We start from the raw sequence: 17,732 nt of genomic DNA on the forward strand, positions 1-17,732 counted from the left end.
CTGTCACATTCGTGTTTCAACCGTGAAGCAGTTGTGTTTGCGACGGTTTGAAGGGTGGGATATGGCGTGAATTTACAGGGTACAGAGGAATAAACCTGAGTCCTCAGGAATGGCAACGCATGGGGGGTATCATGGGTGAAACAGTATAGTCTGCTATGTCCATGGTACTGCTCGTCTATAGGCGACGGTTATCACTTTCCATCAGGTGGGCCGTCAGCTTGTTTGTCATTCTAAGTTGCATAAAAAAAAAAAAAAAAAAAGAAAAAAACTAGCAAAACCCCTCAAGGGGGAGGCTGATATTCAGCAATGGACAGTTAAAGTCTGATGTGATGTATATATTATAAATATTATTGTATTAATATACTGGTATTATAACCTATTCAGATTCTTTGACTCATCAAGAGTTCTTGACCTTATAATATGGTCCAAATATATTTTATATTCACACGTTTTTTTTTATACAACAAAGAGAATGATGCTCACTTTTATACTTTATCCAAGCAGTAAGTACTTTATATTATTCCCATTTTCGTGTATAATATAGTATATATCATATATGTGTAAGTATATTTGTTATTCATATATATATTAATTCATTTATATATGTAATTTTAGTATGTGTGTATATCAATAATTACTAGTACCGCATTCGAGTATTCTGACACTTCCCTACGGTTGACTGGGAGAGAATGCTTTTAGCATTAAGTCCGCTATGTACCCATATATGTCATCATTATATCATATCAGTCTTTAGCTGCCCATTGATGAGTATAGGCCTCCCTTTTGGGAGGCGGGGGGGGGGGGGGTTGCTAGTTGACACGCTTGGCTGGCGGATTAGCAACCGCAGTTAGACTGTGGAGATGTCTTAAGACGGACGCTGCTGCCCATGCCTCGCCGTCCTTTAGTCACCTCTTACGACATCCACGGGAAAGGAAGCGGTGGCCTATTCTATGCCGGGACCACACGGGATATTATAATATATTAATGGTCATAAATTTTTGTACCGAAGAATATTATTCTTTTTTTTATACAACTTAGAATGGCAAACAAGCTGACGGCCCACCTGATGGAAGGTGGTAACCGTCGCCTATAGACATGAGCTGTACCATGGACATAACAGAGTATACTGTTTCGCCCATGATACTCCCCTTGCGTTGCCATTCCTGAGGACTCAGGTGCTATTCCTCTGTACCCAGTAAATTCACGCCATATCCCACCCTTCAAACCGAAACATAGCCATGCAAACACAACTGCTTAATAGTAGAAACACGAATGGGACAGAGGTACCCAAGCAATCGCATTCCTGATTAAAAAGGAGTTTCTCAATTAGTCCTTTGGTGTCTAATTGTCATTCGTTTTACAATCTTACTTTCATATTAGTTGTTATACTTTGGCACAATAATAAATAAATGAAGTAAATGAACAATTTTCATACGACGAACTTCATTGTTCTTTTTTTGAACAAAATCTGAAATTATCCAACACTATTAAGAATATTTGGCTACAGTTATATGGAGTCAAGGTCAAGGTAAGATCATTAAATCTAGTAGGAAACTGGCACTGTATTTTTTATAGATAAAAATAGAATGTTAATCCCTTAATTACCAGAGGGAGACTTTGTACAAAAGTCGATTGCTTGGGTACCTCTGTTCCATTCGTGTTTCAACCGTGAAGCAGTTGTGTTTGCATGGCTGTGTTTCGGTTCGAATGGTGGGATATGGCGTGAATTTACTGGGTACAGAGGAATAACACCTGAGTCCTCAGGAATGGCAACGCATGGGGGGTGTCATGGGCGAAACAGTATACTCTGTTATGTCCATGGTAATGCTCATGTCTATAGGCGGCGGTTACCACTTTCTATCAGGTGGGCCGTCAGCTTGTTTGCCATTCTAAGTTGTATAAAATATGTAATAAAATATATATATATATATATATATATATATATATATATATATATATAGCATTTTCTTTATATAGCAATCTGTAGTTAACGTTGTTGGTAGTACTATTAATCACATTTAAATGAAATCTTATTATAATTATATATTGTATTACTGTTTGTTAACTTTAATAAAATAAAATATATATATATATATATATATATATATATATATATATATATATATATATATATATATATATATATATATATATATATATATACTTAAGTATTACTATTACGGTTTAAATTGGTGGAGTTCCAATGAAGGATGTTAGGCGAGGAAGATGAAAGTAGGTCAGTTGGCTCATAGTAACAGATTCACCAGGACGCTTTACACCAAGGACAGTGTGGAAGGATTATTCGAACAATGGAGTCACTAGTTCCCATATTTTTTTATACAACTTAGAATGGCAAACAAGCTGATGGTCCACCTGATGGTAAGTGGTAACCGTCGCCTATAGACATGAGCAGTACCATGGATATAACAGACGGTGCTTATGATACCCCTCATGGGTAGCCATTCCCGAGGACTCAGGTGTTATTCCTTTGTATCCTGTAAATTATGAACAATTCCTCCCTCGACACATACTGATTGACTGAATGACAGACACACATATAACCTAATCCTGTCAGTCTAGAAAATAATAAAATATTCCGTAGGGTTCCTTATAGGTGAGGTTTTTTGTACTAATAACGGATTTTTTTAAAATTCATCTCTGAAGCGAATGGAATAAGGAACGAAAATTCATTTAGATTTTGCCAATGAGAGAATTTCATCGGGTTTGCATTACATTTTTTTTTATACCACTAAGGTAACAAACAAGCATACGGCCCACCTGATGGTAAGCGATTACCGTAGCCTATGAACACCTGCAATACCAGAGGTATTACGCGTGCGTTGCCGACCCTGAGGGAATCTCTTTACCCCCCTTTTGAAGAACCCCATGCTGTAGTCTCTTGGGAAAACCTCGGCATGGAGCTCATTCCATAACCTGAGTGTTCGTGGGAAGGAAACATCTGTGAAACCGCGCAGCACGCGACCATTGAGGCTGTAGGACATGAGGATGAACTCCCTGTCAATGGCGAGCCGTGCCAGGGTAGAAAGTGGCTATGGGCATCATATTGAACAATTCCTCTGAGCACAATCCATTGTACATTGCATTACATTATTAAAATATAGTTTATCTGTCTCTTTACTTGTAGTATTGTATTATTCAAATTTGTTAAAGTTGAAATAAAAAAAAATTACCAAATATTTAACTGGTTTTTCTGATTCACATATATTATTTTTCAATTAACTACAATAATAACGGTTTATCAGTTCGACAGATTTTTTGTCAGTAATATACATACTCATCAGGCGATGTGGTTGCTAAGCATGCTCCGATTTCGATGATTCTTTTTACTATTGACAAAAATTATTCCCATATTGGTTCGTCACTAATTATTATGTTCAATATTAAATTCTTTTGGGTTACGAAATCTTGAAATAACCGAATATTAGTACTCGTGTTATTAATTTATTTTTGGTTTGACCTACTTTTAAATAATAAAGGTCAGCCTTTGAGAGTAAGGGTAAAGGGATAACCCTAAATATAATCGAATTTAAGATTTATTGATAGGTAACCCCTGTCCACCCTATAGGTAGAGCAACATACAGTGACACCTACCTAATAATAACAACACATTCTGTATGAACAGTACATTGAGTTTTATTTTTGCAAACATTTGAGAAAAAAGATTAGAAATGTCTATGTTTAAATTTTCATTAAATCCTTATGAGAAAATTTGTTGTTTCCGGTTTTACCCGCGTTAATAATTATTTTTTTATGTAACTATAACTGCAAATAAGAATACGGCCCGTCTGATGGTAAACGGGGTACTGTAGCCTTTGGACGCCTGTAACACCAAGGACATCACGCGCTATAAAGTATTCTGTGTTAAACTAGAATATAACCAACTCGTGCACTAAATTTCATAAAAATCTGTTTAGTCGTTTTTGCAGGAAAAGTTTTTTTTATACAACTTTTTTACGGTCCATCTGATTAAAGTGTAGTAACCGTCGCCTATAGAGCAGTACCATGGAGCAGTATCATGTGTTGCCATTCCTAAGGACTCAGGTGTTATTCCTCTGTACCCTGTAAATTCACTGTCATATCCCATCCTTCAAACCGTAACACAGCCATGCAAACACAACTGCTTCATGGTAGAAACATGAATGAGACAGAGGTATCCAAGCAATCGACTTTTGTACTAAGTTTCCCTCTGATAGGTAGGTAAGTAGGTAACATCTATTCATACATACAAACTTTAGCGTTTACAATACAAGTGGAATATTAGAAAGCATTTTTTTTAAATCGAACAGGTCATTTAAAATCTATCGTATATATTTTATAGGAATCGATCAAGGAATATTTGTGTTTCAACTTGACACTTGTATTGTATAAACATACGTGGAATGTAGAGGTCATTGTTAATTGGACATATTGTTTACAAAACATAAAACCGCTAGATTTCTTTTTAATTAAGGTCCTGAAATGTACCCTTTTCCTATTACACTCTAGTGTTTAGACTAATAAGCAATTTTATTCTAATTAGAATTGTAATTATTGTATCAAATGTTATTATATGACGCTAGTATGTAGTGGGTATTGTTGGTGTGGTCCCGGCATAGAAAAGGCCACCCCTTCCTATCCCGTGGGTGTCGTAAGAGGCGACTAAGGGTGGGCGAGGGATGGGCAGTAGCGTCTCACTTAAAACATTTTTAAAACCTAATTGCGGTTGCCAATACGCCTGCCAAGCGTGGCAACTACTGGCAAACCCTTCAAGGAGGAGGATTATGTTCAGCAGTGGACAGTTGAAGGCTGATATAATGATTATGATTATTGTATTTATTTATTTATTCATCATTTACCAGAGAGAGACTTTGTACAAAAGTCGTTTGCTTGGGTACCTCTGTCTCATTCGTGTTTCTACCGTAAAGCAGTTGTGTTTGCATGGCTGTGTTTCGATTTGAAGGGTGGGATATGGCGTGAATTTACTGGGTACAGAGGAATAACACCCGAGTCCTCAGGAATGGTAACGCATGGGGGGTATCATGGGCGAAACAGTATACTCTGTTATGTCCATGGTGCTGCTCATGTCTATAGGCGACGGTTACCACTTTCCATCAGGTGGGCCGTCAGCTTGTTTGCCATTCTAAGTTGTATAAAAAAAAATTAAGACTATTTTAATTTTATTAATAGGTAGTTCTCTTTACATGAATAAGAAAGTTTATTTATAAAATAAAGGGTTTAGTTTTTTTTCAGTAATCATTGTATTAAGTATTTATGTATAATTTATTTTTATTTTTAAATACATGAAATAGGTGAAAATATACACATACATGTGTATATATGTATGGACATGTGTGTACTGGTACATTGTATAGATAACAAGCATAAAAAAAATTCTGCTCTCCACTTTACAGCATGTCATATTCTAAGCGTTAAAATTATGATTTCTATATAAGTAGATAGTGTACGAGTACATTTCTTGAAAAAATAAAAACTTTTTTATTGTATGTTCGAAGTGTCAAAATTCGTTGATAACGTTATCAGTAAACAGTCCACATTATGGACGTAAAAAGTGCGATACGATTTTTTTTTTATTATTACAAATTATATTCGACTAATCCCTATTAGCATTACTATGTATGTCTGTCTGGGAAGCTCCTTGTCGGTTTCTTTCGACAGATAACGACTTTACGTATCAGGTGGTGAGTTTATGATTAAAAATAAAAGTATATGTAATTAAATCAAGAGGCTTTATATAAAAAAAAATCTTTTCATTACCAGGTTGTCTGTAAGAGATTGCTTTTAGCAATAAGGCCGCCTTTTGTATATACACATTCTGTATAAATACTCCTTGTATACATCTCTATTGTGTGCAAAAAAAGAGTTATTATTGTTATATTGGGTACAGAGGAATAACACCCGAGTCCTCAGGAATGGCAACGCATGGTGGGTATCATGGACGAAACAGTATACTCTGTTATGTCCATGGTACCGCTCATGTCTATAGGCGACAGTTACCACTTTCCATCAGGTGGGCCGTCAGCTTGTTTGCCATTCTAAGTTGTATAAAACAAAATATATATTATTACCACAAAAATTAATAACAAATTTTTACAGCTTTGGTCTTTAGACTGGTTTTATTTATATATAAAAAAAATGAAGTTTAAAGATGGCTTTTGCTGTAATGAAAATAGTAAGCAAGTAGGGCTGTTTACCTGAAGGTAAGTGATAAAACAAATAGATACAACAGATATGAATAGGTCAAGGATATTGCACAACTGGATCTCTCGTGTACTGCTGCTACTCCTGAGGATTCAAGTGTTGTTAAAGTGCCTTATGGGACAAATTGTATGGAATCGAATTGTTGCTTCACATCCGAAATAGGAAGGACTGTAATAGAAAGTACTAGAGACTAATTCCAAGTATATAAATGATAAAAGGTGCTGAGCTTTTTTTTTTTGATGGGTGAAAATGGTATGGCCCCGTCTGCGTTAACGGGATACGCTGGCGGAGCACCAGTGAAGGGTGATAGATGAGAATAAAAACAGGCCAGTTAGCCCATCATGGTTAATTCATCAGGAATTAACCGTGATAGTTTCCAGGGGGAACCGCGAGGAGGTCGATCTGGTTGGGTATATTGCTAGCAATAGGATTCTCAGTCTCCATTACTAACAATCCCTTTCCCCCCATAAAAGTTGCTGATCAGTTCTAACGGATTGTTTAGTTTTAGATCTTAAATTTTTAAGTAACACCATTCTTATTCTAATAACGAGTACAGAGCGGGGGAAAGGGATTGTTAGTAATGAGGTCTAATATACCCCATTGCTAGCAAAATATCCTCTCAGGTCGACCTCCACGCGGTTTCCCCTGGAAACCATCATGATTAATTTTTGTCGAATTTATCATGGTGGGCCAACTGACCTGCATTCATTCTCACCTATCATCCTTCACTGGTGCCTCGCCGGTGTATACCAATAGTGCGGGTGAGATTACCATTCTATTTTCACCTATTAAAAAAAAATGATGGCCATGTGGTCCCTGTATAGAATAGGCCACCCCTTCCTTTCCCGTGGGTGTCGTAAGAGGCGACTAAGGGAGGGTGAGGGATGGGCAGCAGCGTCCCTCTTAAAACATCTCTAAAGCCTAACTGCGGTTGGCAAACCCCCCTTGGGGGAGGTCGAGTATGTTGATTACAGTGATACCATTTTAAATTTTCTATATCTTGAACACGGACAGTAGTTACCGTTAACCAGTGTCCACTGAAGCTCTACATAACTCTAAATAGTCCAATTTCTGACAATGGTGATCCAGTCATTATACTGAATGGACTGTCTCACCTGTCTAATTATTCTTTACTCTATCACACAAATACTTGACGCAGACTTGGTGGATGTCATCACCTTACCAGTTTTAGTCATGGTCAACTGTAGCCATACAATTATGGTCCTCTTGTTGACTATAATAGGTCATATCTTCCTTCTGCAGGGAGATCAGATTGACTGTAGGAATGTAATGGATTATTAATAAAGGAAGCAGTGCAATGGTGGTGCAACTTTTGGTGCAAGAAGAATAACTGCATGGAACTACCACAGAGCATTATGCACTATGTCCTTGGTCTTGAATGAATGAATTAAAACTCTTTATCGTTCCCTTCAAAGAATGATACAGAATTAAATAATTAATTACCTTGTTTATTTATATAGCTGGCAGTTACCGTTTTTAGATAAGCTTCAGGTGATAGTCGAGGTCTTTTACTTATTTTATTCTATCATCCAGTATTTTTTTTTATACAGCACTGAGGATACGGCTCACTTGATAGTTTTTTTTTATACAACTTAGAATGGCAAACAAGCTGACGGCCCACCTGATGGAAAATGGTAACCGTCGCCTATAGACATGAGCAGTACCATGGACATAACAGAGTTTACTGTTTCGCCCATGATACCCCCCTTGCGTTGCCATTCCTGAGGACTCAGGTGTTATTCCTCTGTACCTAGTAAATTCACGCCATATCCCACCCTTCAAATCGAAACACAGCCATGCAAACACAGCTGCTTCACGGTTGAAACACGAATGGGACAGAGGTACCCAAGCAATCGACTTTTGTACAAAGTCTCCCTCTGGTAAAATAGTGAGTGACTACCGCCACCCATGATCCTCCAAAGGACCAGAGAATATGCTCTTCTAGGTTATGATGTCGTATAGTCTCGGATATACTGATATCCTGTTGCTAGGCACTAGTCTCTCCCTATGTTGATGTTGTATCAGCCGTTAATTGACCATTGCTGTACATGGCCTCCCTCCTAAGAAAGGTTTTGCCAGCAGTTAATACGCTTGGCAGGTGGGTTGGCAACCGCAGTTTGGTTTATGACGATGTTTTAAAAGAGACGCTGCTGCCCATCCCTCCACCATAAGCTGTTGCCTCTTACGAAACGAAAGGAAGGAAGGGATAGTCTATTCTATGCTGGAATCTACAGGCTCTCCTTATAAGAGCAGGATATTAGCATATAGGATATAGCATAGCTCCTGTTACCTACTATTGTGTAATATAAACTATTGGGGGGAAAGGGATTGTTAGTAATGGAGATTGAGAATCCTATTGCTAGCAATATACCCAACCAGGTCGACCTCCTTGCGGTTCTCCCTGGAAACTATCATGATTAATTCCTGATGAATTCATCATGATGGGCTAACTGGCCTGTTTTCATTCTCATCTATCACCCTTCACTGGTGCTCCGCCAGCGTATCCCGTTAGCGCAGGCGGGGTTACCATACCATTTTCACCCATTAAAAAAAAAAAAACTATTACAGCTTCCATCATCATGGACATGAAAAGGTTTGGTGACATATAGTCACTTTGTTTTGCCTGTTTGGGTGGCGTATATATATTTTTTTATTTCATAATGCCTTTGCAGCTGATCCTGTCTTTCCTGATGGTAAGATCTAGGTACTCGAACCTGAAGGCATTATACTTTGTGTACTTTCTACCTTTTAAAGTTGCACCCCATTATTTTTATGTTGGAAGGGAGAAGGAACGACCAATTTTAATGGACACTGACCAGGGTGTGTCCTGAATATACTGAAAAGTAGCCAATTTGCGTCGATATTTCAAGGTTAAAAATCTAGTCTTTGTCAACAAGCCATCTTCAAACAACCTCATAGTTTAGCACTCAACTAGGTCAAGGGCAGTCAGTCGTTATTTGGCATATCTACCGCATGAATGAGTATGATATTGCATGGCTGAATTTGGGCTTGGTTTAGTTTTAAAAACTATTGTGAACTTACTGCTTTATCTTGAAAGATGCCATGCATCTAATAAGCAGTTCTTTGATTGACAGACCGAAATCGGGGTTAGAAGGCCAAGCAAATGACATTAAGGTTATATGGTAGAAAATCAATTGCTAATACAACTATGACTTTGGGGCAAAGAAGACTTAGAGTTCTCTATAGATTTGGATATGATAAACAAATTGGATGTCACATCATCCTTCCTCTCAGAGGTTGCGTGTAGACCCTTGGATTAAAAATGTATTTTTCTCTAATTATACTGACAATTATCATCTGAGTAACCAAGTATACTCCTCTTTAACATATTTATCATTAACTAGATCAGTTTCCTTCATCAACATTCCTAGAGACTACAGCATGGGATTCTTCAAAAAGAGTGTATTAAGGCTTCTTCAGGGTCGGCAGTGTGCACGTGTCACCCCTAGTGTTGCAGGCGTCTTTAGGCTATAATGACCGTTTACCATCAGACTGGCTGTATGCTTGTTTGCCATCTTTGTGGTACAAAAAAAAACAATCATTGAGCCATAGAGTAAAAAAACTGACAATCAAAAAAATTTTAATGAAAATAAGTTATTGGAAATTTCATATAGCTTGAATGAAGTCCTGGAGATACATTGTGAGACCTCATACAAATGAATTGTGAGACCCACATGTTTGAAGTCTTTGAGATACATTGTCATACAATGTATCTACAGGACTTCAATCCGTCCAAAGACAATTAGCATGAACTAGAAAAGCTACAGCAGAGTAACCTTGACCGAAAACCTTACTGTCACTCACTGAGAAGATCGTGATCTTCTAGAATTAGATATCCACTATACGTTGCATGACTCGACAAAATATGGAGACGGTGGAAATGTTTCTATACCTGATACATTCAGTTCAGTTCTCTTTAGGATATATTTGTGTGTGAGAGAAAAAGAGAGAGTGCGAAAGAGAAAGAGAGAGATGATGGGTATAAGCAGATTATGTATATTTCAAGGATTATTTACACTATCTACTGTATGCACAATATCTACTATTCGTGCTAAAATTAAAAAAAAAAAACTTGATATATATATTAATTTTACAGCAAAGATTTTTAGTAGCTTTTTATGTGTATACCTATATAATTGTAATAGATGGTATTCACACCTGACAAATATTTTTTTTTGTAATAATTTATTCTTTCGTTGAAATATCAGTGACTTTAGAAAAAAATAGAATAACTAAAATTTATATATCATAATGTGCCATCAGGCCCTTAATCAATAACAAATAAAAATGTAATATCTATTAAAAATAAAAATACTTATATGACATAGTTTATGTTCAGATTAAAAGGAAACTTTTTTCAGGGTTGAATATTGCAAATTTTTTTAATAAACCTTAGCAATGTACAGAAGAAAAACCTTTTTTGGTAATTTAATTTCAACTAAAAGACCACACACGCCGTGACGTCATCAGAAAATACTAGAAAATTCACTACTAAATATTCATACCTCCTCGCGGTTCCCCCTGGAAACCTCCTGATGAATTCATCAATGGCCTGTTTTCATTCTCATCGTAAGAGGTTCCCGTTAGCGCAGTACCATACCATTTTCACCCATCAAAAAAAAATACCAGTAAATTCACTACTAAATATTCATAGACCTATAAATGGCATGTAAGAGGTTTTTTCGTGAAGTTCTTAGGTTATTTAAAAAAAAAAAAAAAACAATAAAATAATAGTCACAAATGATCTTATTAAATACCTAGCTATAGGTTTTTGTGCACTAGACACCTAGGTATATATATATACCTTTGAATAGAATAAGTAAAGCCATTTTAAACAGAAAAAAAAACGTAATTCCAACAAATAATGTACCTACAACCATTATATCTTGTTAATAGATTTTTTCCCCCTATTAGAGAGGGCGAGTTGAGTGGGGAATTAAATATGATTTTTTTAATCTTATATTAGGTATATATATTTAAAAAAAAATCGTAATAAAAAAAATGGTAGAGCTGGCAATATTAAGTATTTTTATTTTTCCTTGACTTTAGTGGTGTAGAATTTTTTTTTATATATATAAATATGCCATAGAGTAAATTTAATTTGATGACGTATTTTTGTGCCGTAGTTTTCTGAATCTGTAGTGTATGAATTATTTCAGATATTCCCTTGATTATTGTTAATTTTACATATCGATATTAATTTGCATATACGACATATTTGTCAGGAATGACAAGTTTTGGTGACAATTTTTAGGTTATAAATTTATATCTTGATTTGTTATTTTTTAATTCTTTTTTTTTTTAACAAATTAATGCATATCGACAAGTTGGAGATAATGTATGCATTAGCACGTTGCTCTGTCTAGACAGGCACGTGGTGCGCTCAAAACGTATGATGTGATCAAATTTAGATGACGGTGTTGTCTACCTATTACCACTGTGGAAGCAAATCATCCGAGAAAAAAGTCTAGACACAAAAAAATCTAGGTCTAAACTCAGCCATGATCTAGGTCATGGAGATATCCATCGAGATCTTTATCAAGGAGAAGGTTCCTGCCGTATTCCATATTATACATAGTCAAACTGAAATGTAGGTCCCGATATTCCAGTCTAGATTTAGGCCTAAGTCTAGAAACACTTACCCAGTTGTTCTATGCTTTCACTTCAAAAGTCACTGTCACTATTATAATGAAAAGTGCACGAGATTTAAAAACGCGTTTTTTTTTTCAAAAAGGGAACAAGATAATAAGAAACTACAGACGTTCGATTTTCAAAAAAAATCCATCCAGAGACAAATTCGCGTGTCGCAACGACTGACAAGGACAAACGATCAGTGTTCGAATCTTTAAAACAGTGGCTCCATTTCAAATTTCGAATGCTCTGACTCGAAAGGCGTTAGGCCGTTTTGCTTCTAGGCAGAAAGAGATGGTATTATTTCGAGCGCGCAGCCTCGAACTCGTGAGTTCAATGTACCGTCCTCCTTACGTGGGCGCGGGCGACGTCTCTCCCCATTCCTTTCACTCGCGAGTCAACACCGCACGTGCGAGCGAGAAACTATACGCGGTCCACTTTTTGTTCCGAACTTGAATTTCGATCGATGTAGCTCGACGCGTACTGTCTTGGTACTTGGATATCTTTTTATTTTTTTCATCGTTTGCTCGCCTCAATAACTTAAGAGTGAAATGTAGGACCATTATTTTGTTTGTTTTTCACAAAAAGCCGGTCACGGACGTACGTGCATTAAGGGTCGATTTGAATAGACCGACAATAGATTTAATGAATGTATTCCTGTACGTTGAGTGTTGATTACTTAGAACGTTGAAAGGCTTTTACTTCTAGACACAATAGAATTTTTAATTTAAGATTAATATCACCATTATTTCATACATAAGTGTAGATATTAAAGAAAACTAATACGCAGATGTTCAATTAGTGGTACAACGTTTATAGTAATTAAAAAATGTACCTAGATTGTCTTTGTCAATTACAATATTTAAAATATAATTAGAAAATGATTAAAATTAATATGGAAATCTAAGTTTCAGATTAGATATACATTTTAATTGAACGGAGAAAAAAATAATTTCATCATATAAACTGCACGAGGGAAAAGTTTTATTCAGGGATACAATTTAAATTAAATAATCAATATTCTTAAAATAAATTACCGTATAAATTCTAAGTAAAAGGATCCTAAGAAATTATTGCCAATTTATTAATTATATGTGTAAAAAAACTAATATCATTATAAGTGGAAAATTTTACAATTACATTTATACAATAATATTATATTACTAAATTTCAAAATCAACAAATAGTTTAATCTACATAAAATAAATACGATAATATCATATTAATAGTTTCAATACGTCGCAACACCAAGATCATACAATATCCATGCAGAGTTACACTCACGCGATGCGCTTAGTAACAGCACAGTTTATTTATAACCAGTTATTTATAGCAAAATCAGTCAATTAGAGGACCAGTCTAGACAGTAGTGTGCAAAAAGAGAGGCATTTATACGTAAATGAACAATTACAATTGTTTGCTGGTTTGATTAACACAGAGTATACAATGTTGTATTGCGTAAAGAACAGAAGCTGTACACGTTTACGGATAGAAGATTAGTAAATGTACTAATCTAACATTTATTAGTACTGTACATAAAACATTAAGTATATTTGTCTTAATTTTTATGATATTGGAGACAGATGCTTTGAAAGATCGACATCTAGCTCCAAGAGCTAGATGCCGAACTAGAGTGTATATACCAAAATCACTATATGACGTTAATTATTGCCATAAAGTTTTATTACAATCAGCAATTCAATAAAGATAATAGTTAATATTCATATCGGTGTAGAATCTAAAGACACTCTTTTACTTTTTTCCACACCAATTTACAAGGCGCGAAGAAAAATGTCTACATTCTTGGCAAGAAATATAAATAGTCCCGACCAATTTAGCACTCTTAAAGTACACTATAGAGTGGAAATTCCTTTGACGATCGTGATCTTCGTATGCATTGGCGACTGCAAGATTCTATTTTAAGATTGTGCAACGGCTAATGATCGTTGCCATAGAAACAATACTTTATGAATGGAGCGACGATCTATTCTAGTATCATATATTATGTTTAGATATTTTTGTTCAAGAAGATATTTTTCTGATAATTAATTAAATTCAAGTTATCGATGATGAAATTTTTGCTTATCTATTAATGCATAATTTCGTGATTTAGAAGATAAGGTATTATCTATTCTAAAACAATTCTAATTTACAACAGTAGATTACGTTAATCTCTACACATACCACGTCTTAAGATAGCCTTTGCAACTATTAAAAACTGGAGAGCACTGACCCCAGTTACTTTATAATGTATTTATCTCACGTAAATCCAAAAGAAATTAGGGGTTAAATTCCGGTACATAAAAGAAGTCTAATCTTCATAATTCAACGTATTGTATTTATTTTAAGTAATCTACATCTGAAATTGTTTAAACGATATTGTTATTAGATATGTCTTTAAATATTACATATGATAATATAATTATACTAGTTTATTTATTAATAAAAATAAAATACCATAAAAAGTTTATTGAAATCTGTTTATATAATTTGAGCATATTAAATATTGTAAAAAAAATAACACAAATACTACTCTTTAAGTGGTGCAATAAAGAGTTAATAAATAAATATGATTTAATAGTGTTTAAATACCATATTACTTTTATGTTACAAACCCTTTTACGTTTGGACTCTCATAATAATTGTTACATAAAATAAATTATCATTAAAATTTCATCAACTGTTTTCATGGTTGAATACGTGTATATTCCATACTCATTAACAAAAACAATAAGAAGGCAATAATAAGTGTTTTCACATCTGTAAATGCAAAAATGTATAGAGAAAGCATTTTCTGATGCGAAAAATATAAAAAACCTCACTTAGTGCGCATACAATTAATAAAGATATTCACACATTTCATTCACACTATGCCAATGACGTGCAGTGGACTATGAAGACTTGGCAATGATCAGCACTTGTAAAAGTTTTAAAATTGAATCATTATATTAGTACTTATTTATTAACAATGGTGTAAAAAGAAACGTAGTTTGATTTATTGTGATACTCACGATGGTGTTTACTTAAAATACTTGGTACTACTTGGAAGTTTAACATAGACAAGTTTACTACTACTGTTTATTTTAATAATTCATATTGAAATTTTAGCAATGCCTTTAGTGGATCTTTTCGGAAATTCCGGTTTTCCTACAATATGAGCATAAAAACGTAATAACGCGATAATAATGCATGTTTTTGTTACGACCATAATTACCTATACACTATCTAATAGTACTGTTATATACCGGTTTAGATTTATTGTGCTCTAAACTCTTATTGTCAAATACTATGAAATTATGATTAGCTAATAGAAATACAATAAAAAAAATACTAATCTTTTCATACCAATATTACCTATACCTTATCAATGGAAATTCGTGGTGCATTATAAGATGCACTACGAATTTGCATTATTAAGATGACGTCATCACTTTATCAATAATTTTCACCTAAACCGGTTCTTTGGTTTTCCAGCACAAATACAATATGTATATATATTACACTTGTCTTACGAATAAAGAAAACATTATCTCATTGATAATATTAGTAAGTACACATATTAATATAAGCGATATAGAATTGTGTTTACGACCTTGAAAAAATGTAGTTACGAAGGAATTAGGAAATGTTGATTAATGTAAATAAGTGCAAAAGTGACTTTGTTATCACCTGGTGCAATTGTCACGAAATTTGCTGTACTATATATTAGTTAGCACTCAAAAATTAATATAAAGTTTCTTTTTGAAATATCACAATACATAATATTTTTGGGAAAGTTTGTCATAACAATATTGATTTATTCATTGTGTAAAATGAGTAAGACGATACGGGTACGCCCTCTTTTTCTTAAGCAAATACCTCATAAGCGAGTGAGCAACAATGAAATAGCTATAAAAATGCCAACTGCGGCGATTTTACGATGTCTACAACAGTTATAAAATTTTAAGCTTATTGTTAACGTTTGTTATAATCTGTAACAATACAATTATTTGGTGACATTTAATACTTTTTAAAGCATTATCTACCTACACTTATGACATATTCTGCAACAAAAAAACTGTTTATTAAAAAAACAAATAATAAGTTTCTTTAAAAATATAAGTTACTAATATTCGTACTACGACTAATATGATTCAAAATTAGTATATTATATAGTATATAAATATCTATATGTATCTTACAACACAATCTTATGAAAATAATCATAAATTTATTTAAGTGTTAATTAAAATTTTATTATTAAATTTTTCTAAGATTTCCATTAAGATCAAATAAGAATCAGTAATTTTATAATTATGGAAGAAACTAAAACAGATTATATGATTTAATACATGCGTCAGGAAAATTAAATGAACGAAAAATAAAGGCAAACGTTCCATTAATAAAGCCAGACAAAGTATCAAAATTTACAGTCGATGTATAATCTCGCCTGTCTCTGGGGGAGTGAGGTAGGCGGGCGTGTTGGAGTGAGATAGCAATATACGCGTCAGTCTCGTCGGTGAAACGTAACGGTGTGATGCGCGAGCGCAGCTCTTTAGCTCATATTTTTTTAAATCGACCGCTTTTTCTTGGCCAATTTAACTAATTTTTGATAAAAATTACACGATTTCAGAAAGACGATGATGTAGTTGGCCATTTGATAGTTGTGTTAGGGCTGAAATTAAGTCCTTGTAGTTAATGAATCGTTCACTAGTTAGTATTTCCTGGACCTATTTATAGAATGCATTATTTTATTCTTTTTTTTTAAATTACCATAAAGTACTGTTCAAAATTGACAGAATATGTCCCCTTATTCAATAAATATTAATTGAATTTCTCATTATTTCATTATTTCTATTTTTTTTCTTTAAACAACCGGACCTGTAAGTGCAACGTCAATAAAAAAAATTAAAAATAAACAATTTCAAGAATATTCTTCTTGGGAAGTAAAATTAAACATATTTTGTTCATTATTTATAATTTACTTCAATAAATTCTTCAATTTAATCGTTGCATTTTGACCTGTGAACATGTTGCATCGGTTGCATTGCACTACCGTATGCAATTATACATTATTCTTATTCTTAAAAAACAAAACAACCCTCACATAGAAGTAAATAGTATTTAATTTATCAGTATTGAAATAAAAAAGCATTATTTTTAATGTGGAAACAAAAATTTTATACATGTATTTGCAATAGTGCAATTGCATGTGCATTAAAAATGCATTATTCAATTTGAAAAATTAAAAAAAGTCTTAGCACGTAAAGTATAGGTCCTGTTTAATTATAATTAAACATATTTTCTTGATTTTAACTTTACGTAATATTTTTAATACACTTTGAATTTTTTTTTAGGTGCATGTGCATATTTTGTGCATTTTTTTATAATTGTTTTCGTAAAAAATCTTATTAAACGTTTCATTTCTGGGAGAATGGGATCTCGTGAATTGTATTCAATTATAATTTTGATGTATTTAAACTGAAAACTACATTTGATAGACACACATTTAGACTGAAATTTTTCGTAAAATTTTATATCTTTAAAAAATATGAAAAAAAATCATATTTTTTTTATTTCTTTCACAAACGATAACTAACGATGACAATTATTTTAAATCGAACATAAAATCATATAAAATTGGAGGTTTAATAATTTTTAATTCATTTTGTAAATTTGCCGACGGACACTAAGTGCATACAACTCTAGAATACAATTTTTTATATTAAATTTTACAATTATAATAAATAAATATATACTTTAATACAATGTATTTAGATTCTTATTTCATTTATATATTATTTTTTTATATATTTTTCACTAATTTATTTTCGAAGTTAGATACACCTAAGTACCTATAT

The 17,732-nt window shown here is 33.6% G+C and overlaps 1 protein-coding gene and 1 long non-coding RNA gene across 3 annotated transcripts in view; one reads left to right on the plus strand and one right to left on the minus strand.

Moving 5' to 3' along the window:
- Window positions 1-5,587, plus strand: part of LOC113514422 (glucose-6-phosphate exchanger SLC37A2) — a 221,768-nt gene extending 216,181 nt beyond the window's left edge. For both annotated transcript variants that reach the window (XR_008252595.1, XR_008252594.1), the window contains one exon: window positions 5,575-5,587. The gene's annotated coding sequence lies outside the window, so the exon portion shown is untranslated. The remainder of the gene's footprint in view (window positions 1-5,574) is intronic.
- Window positions 1-17,732, minus strand: part of LOC113514396 (uncharacterized) — a 175,736-nt gene that overhangs the window by 65,092 nt on the left and 92,912 nt on the right. The gene's annotated exons all lie outside the window — the stretch shown is intronic.

The sequence above is a fragment of the Galleria mellonella genome, unplaced genomic scaffold, assembly GCF_026898425.1.
Source record: "Galleria mellonella isolate WM207_F2 unplaced genomic scaffold, CSIRO_AGI_GalMel_v1 utg1650, whole genome shotgun sequence".
Taxonomy (NCBI): domain Eukaryota; kingdom Metazoa; phylum Arthropoda; class Insecta; order Lepidoptera; family Pyralidae; genus Galleria; species Galleria mellonella.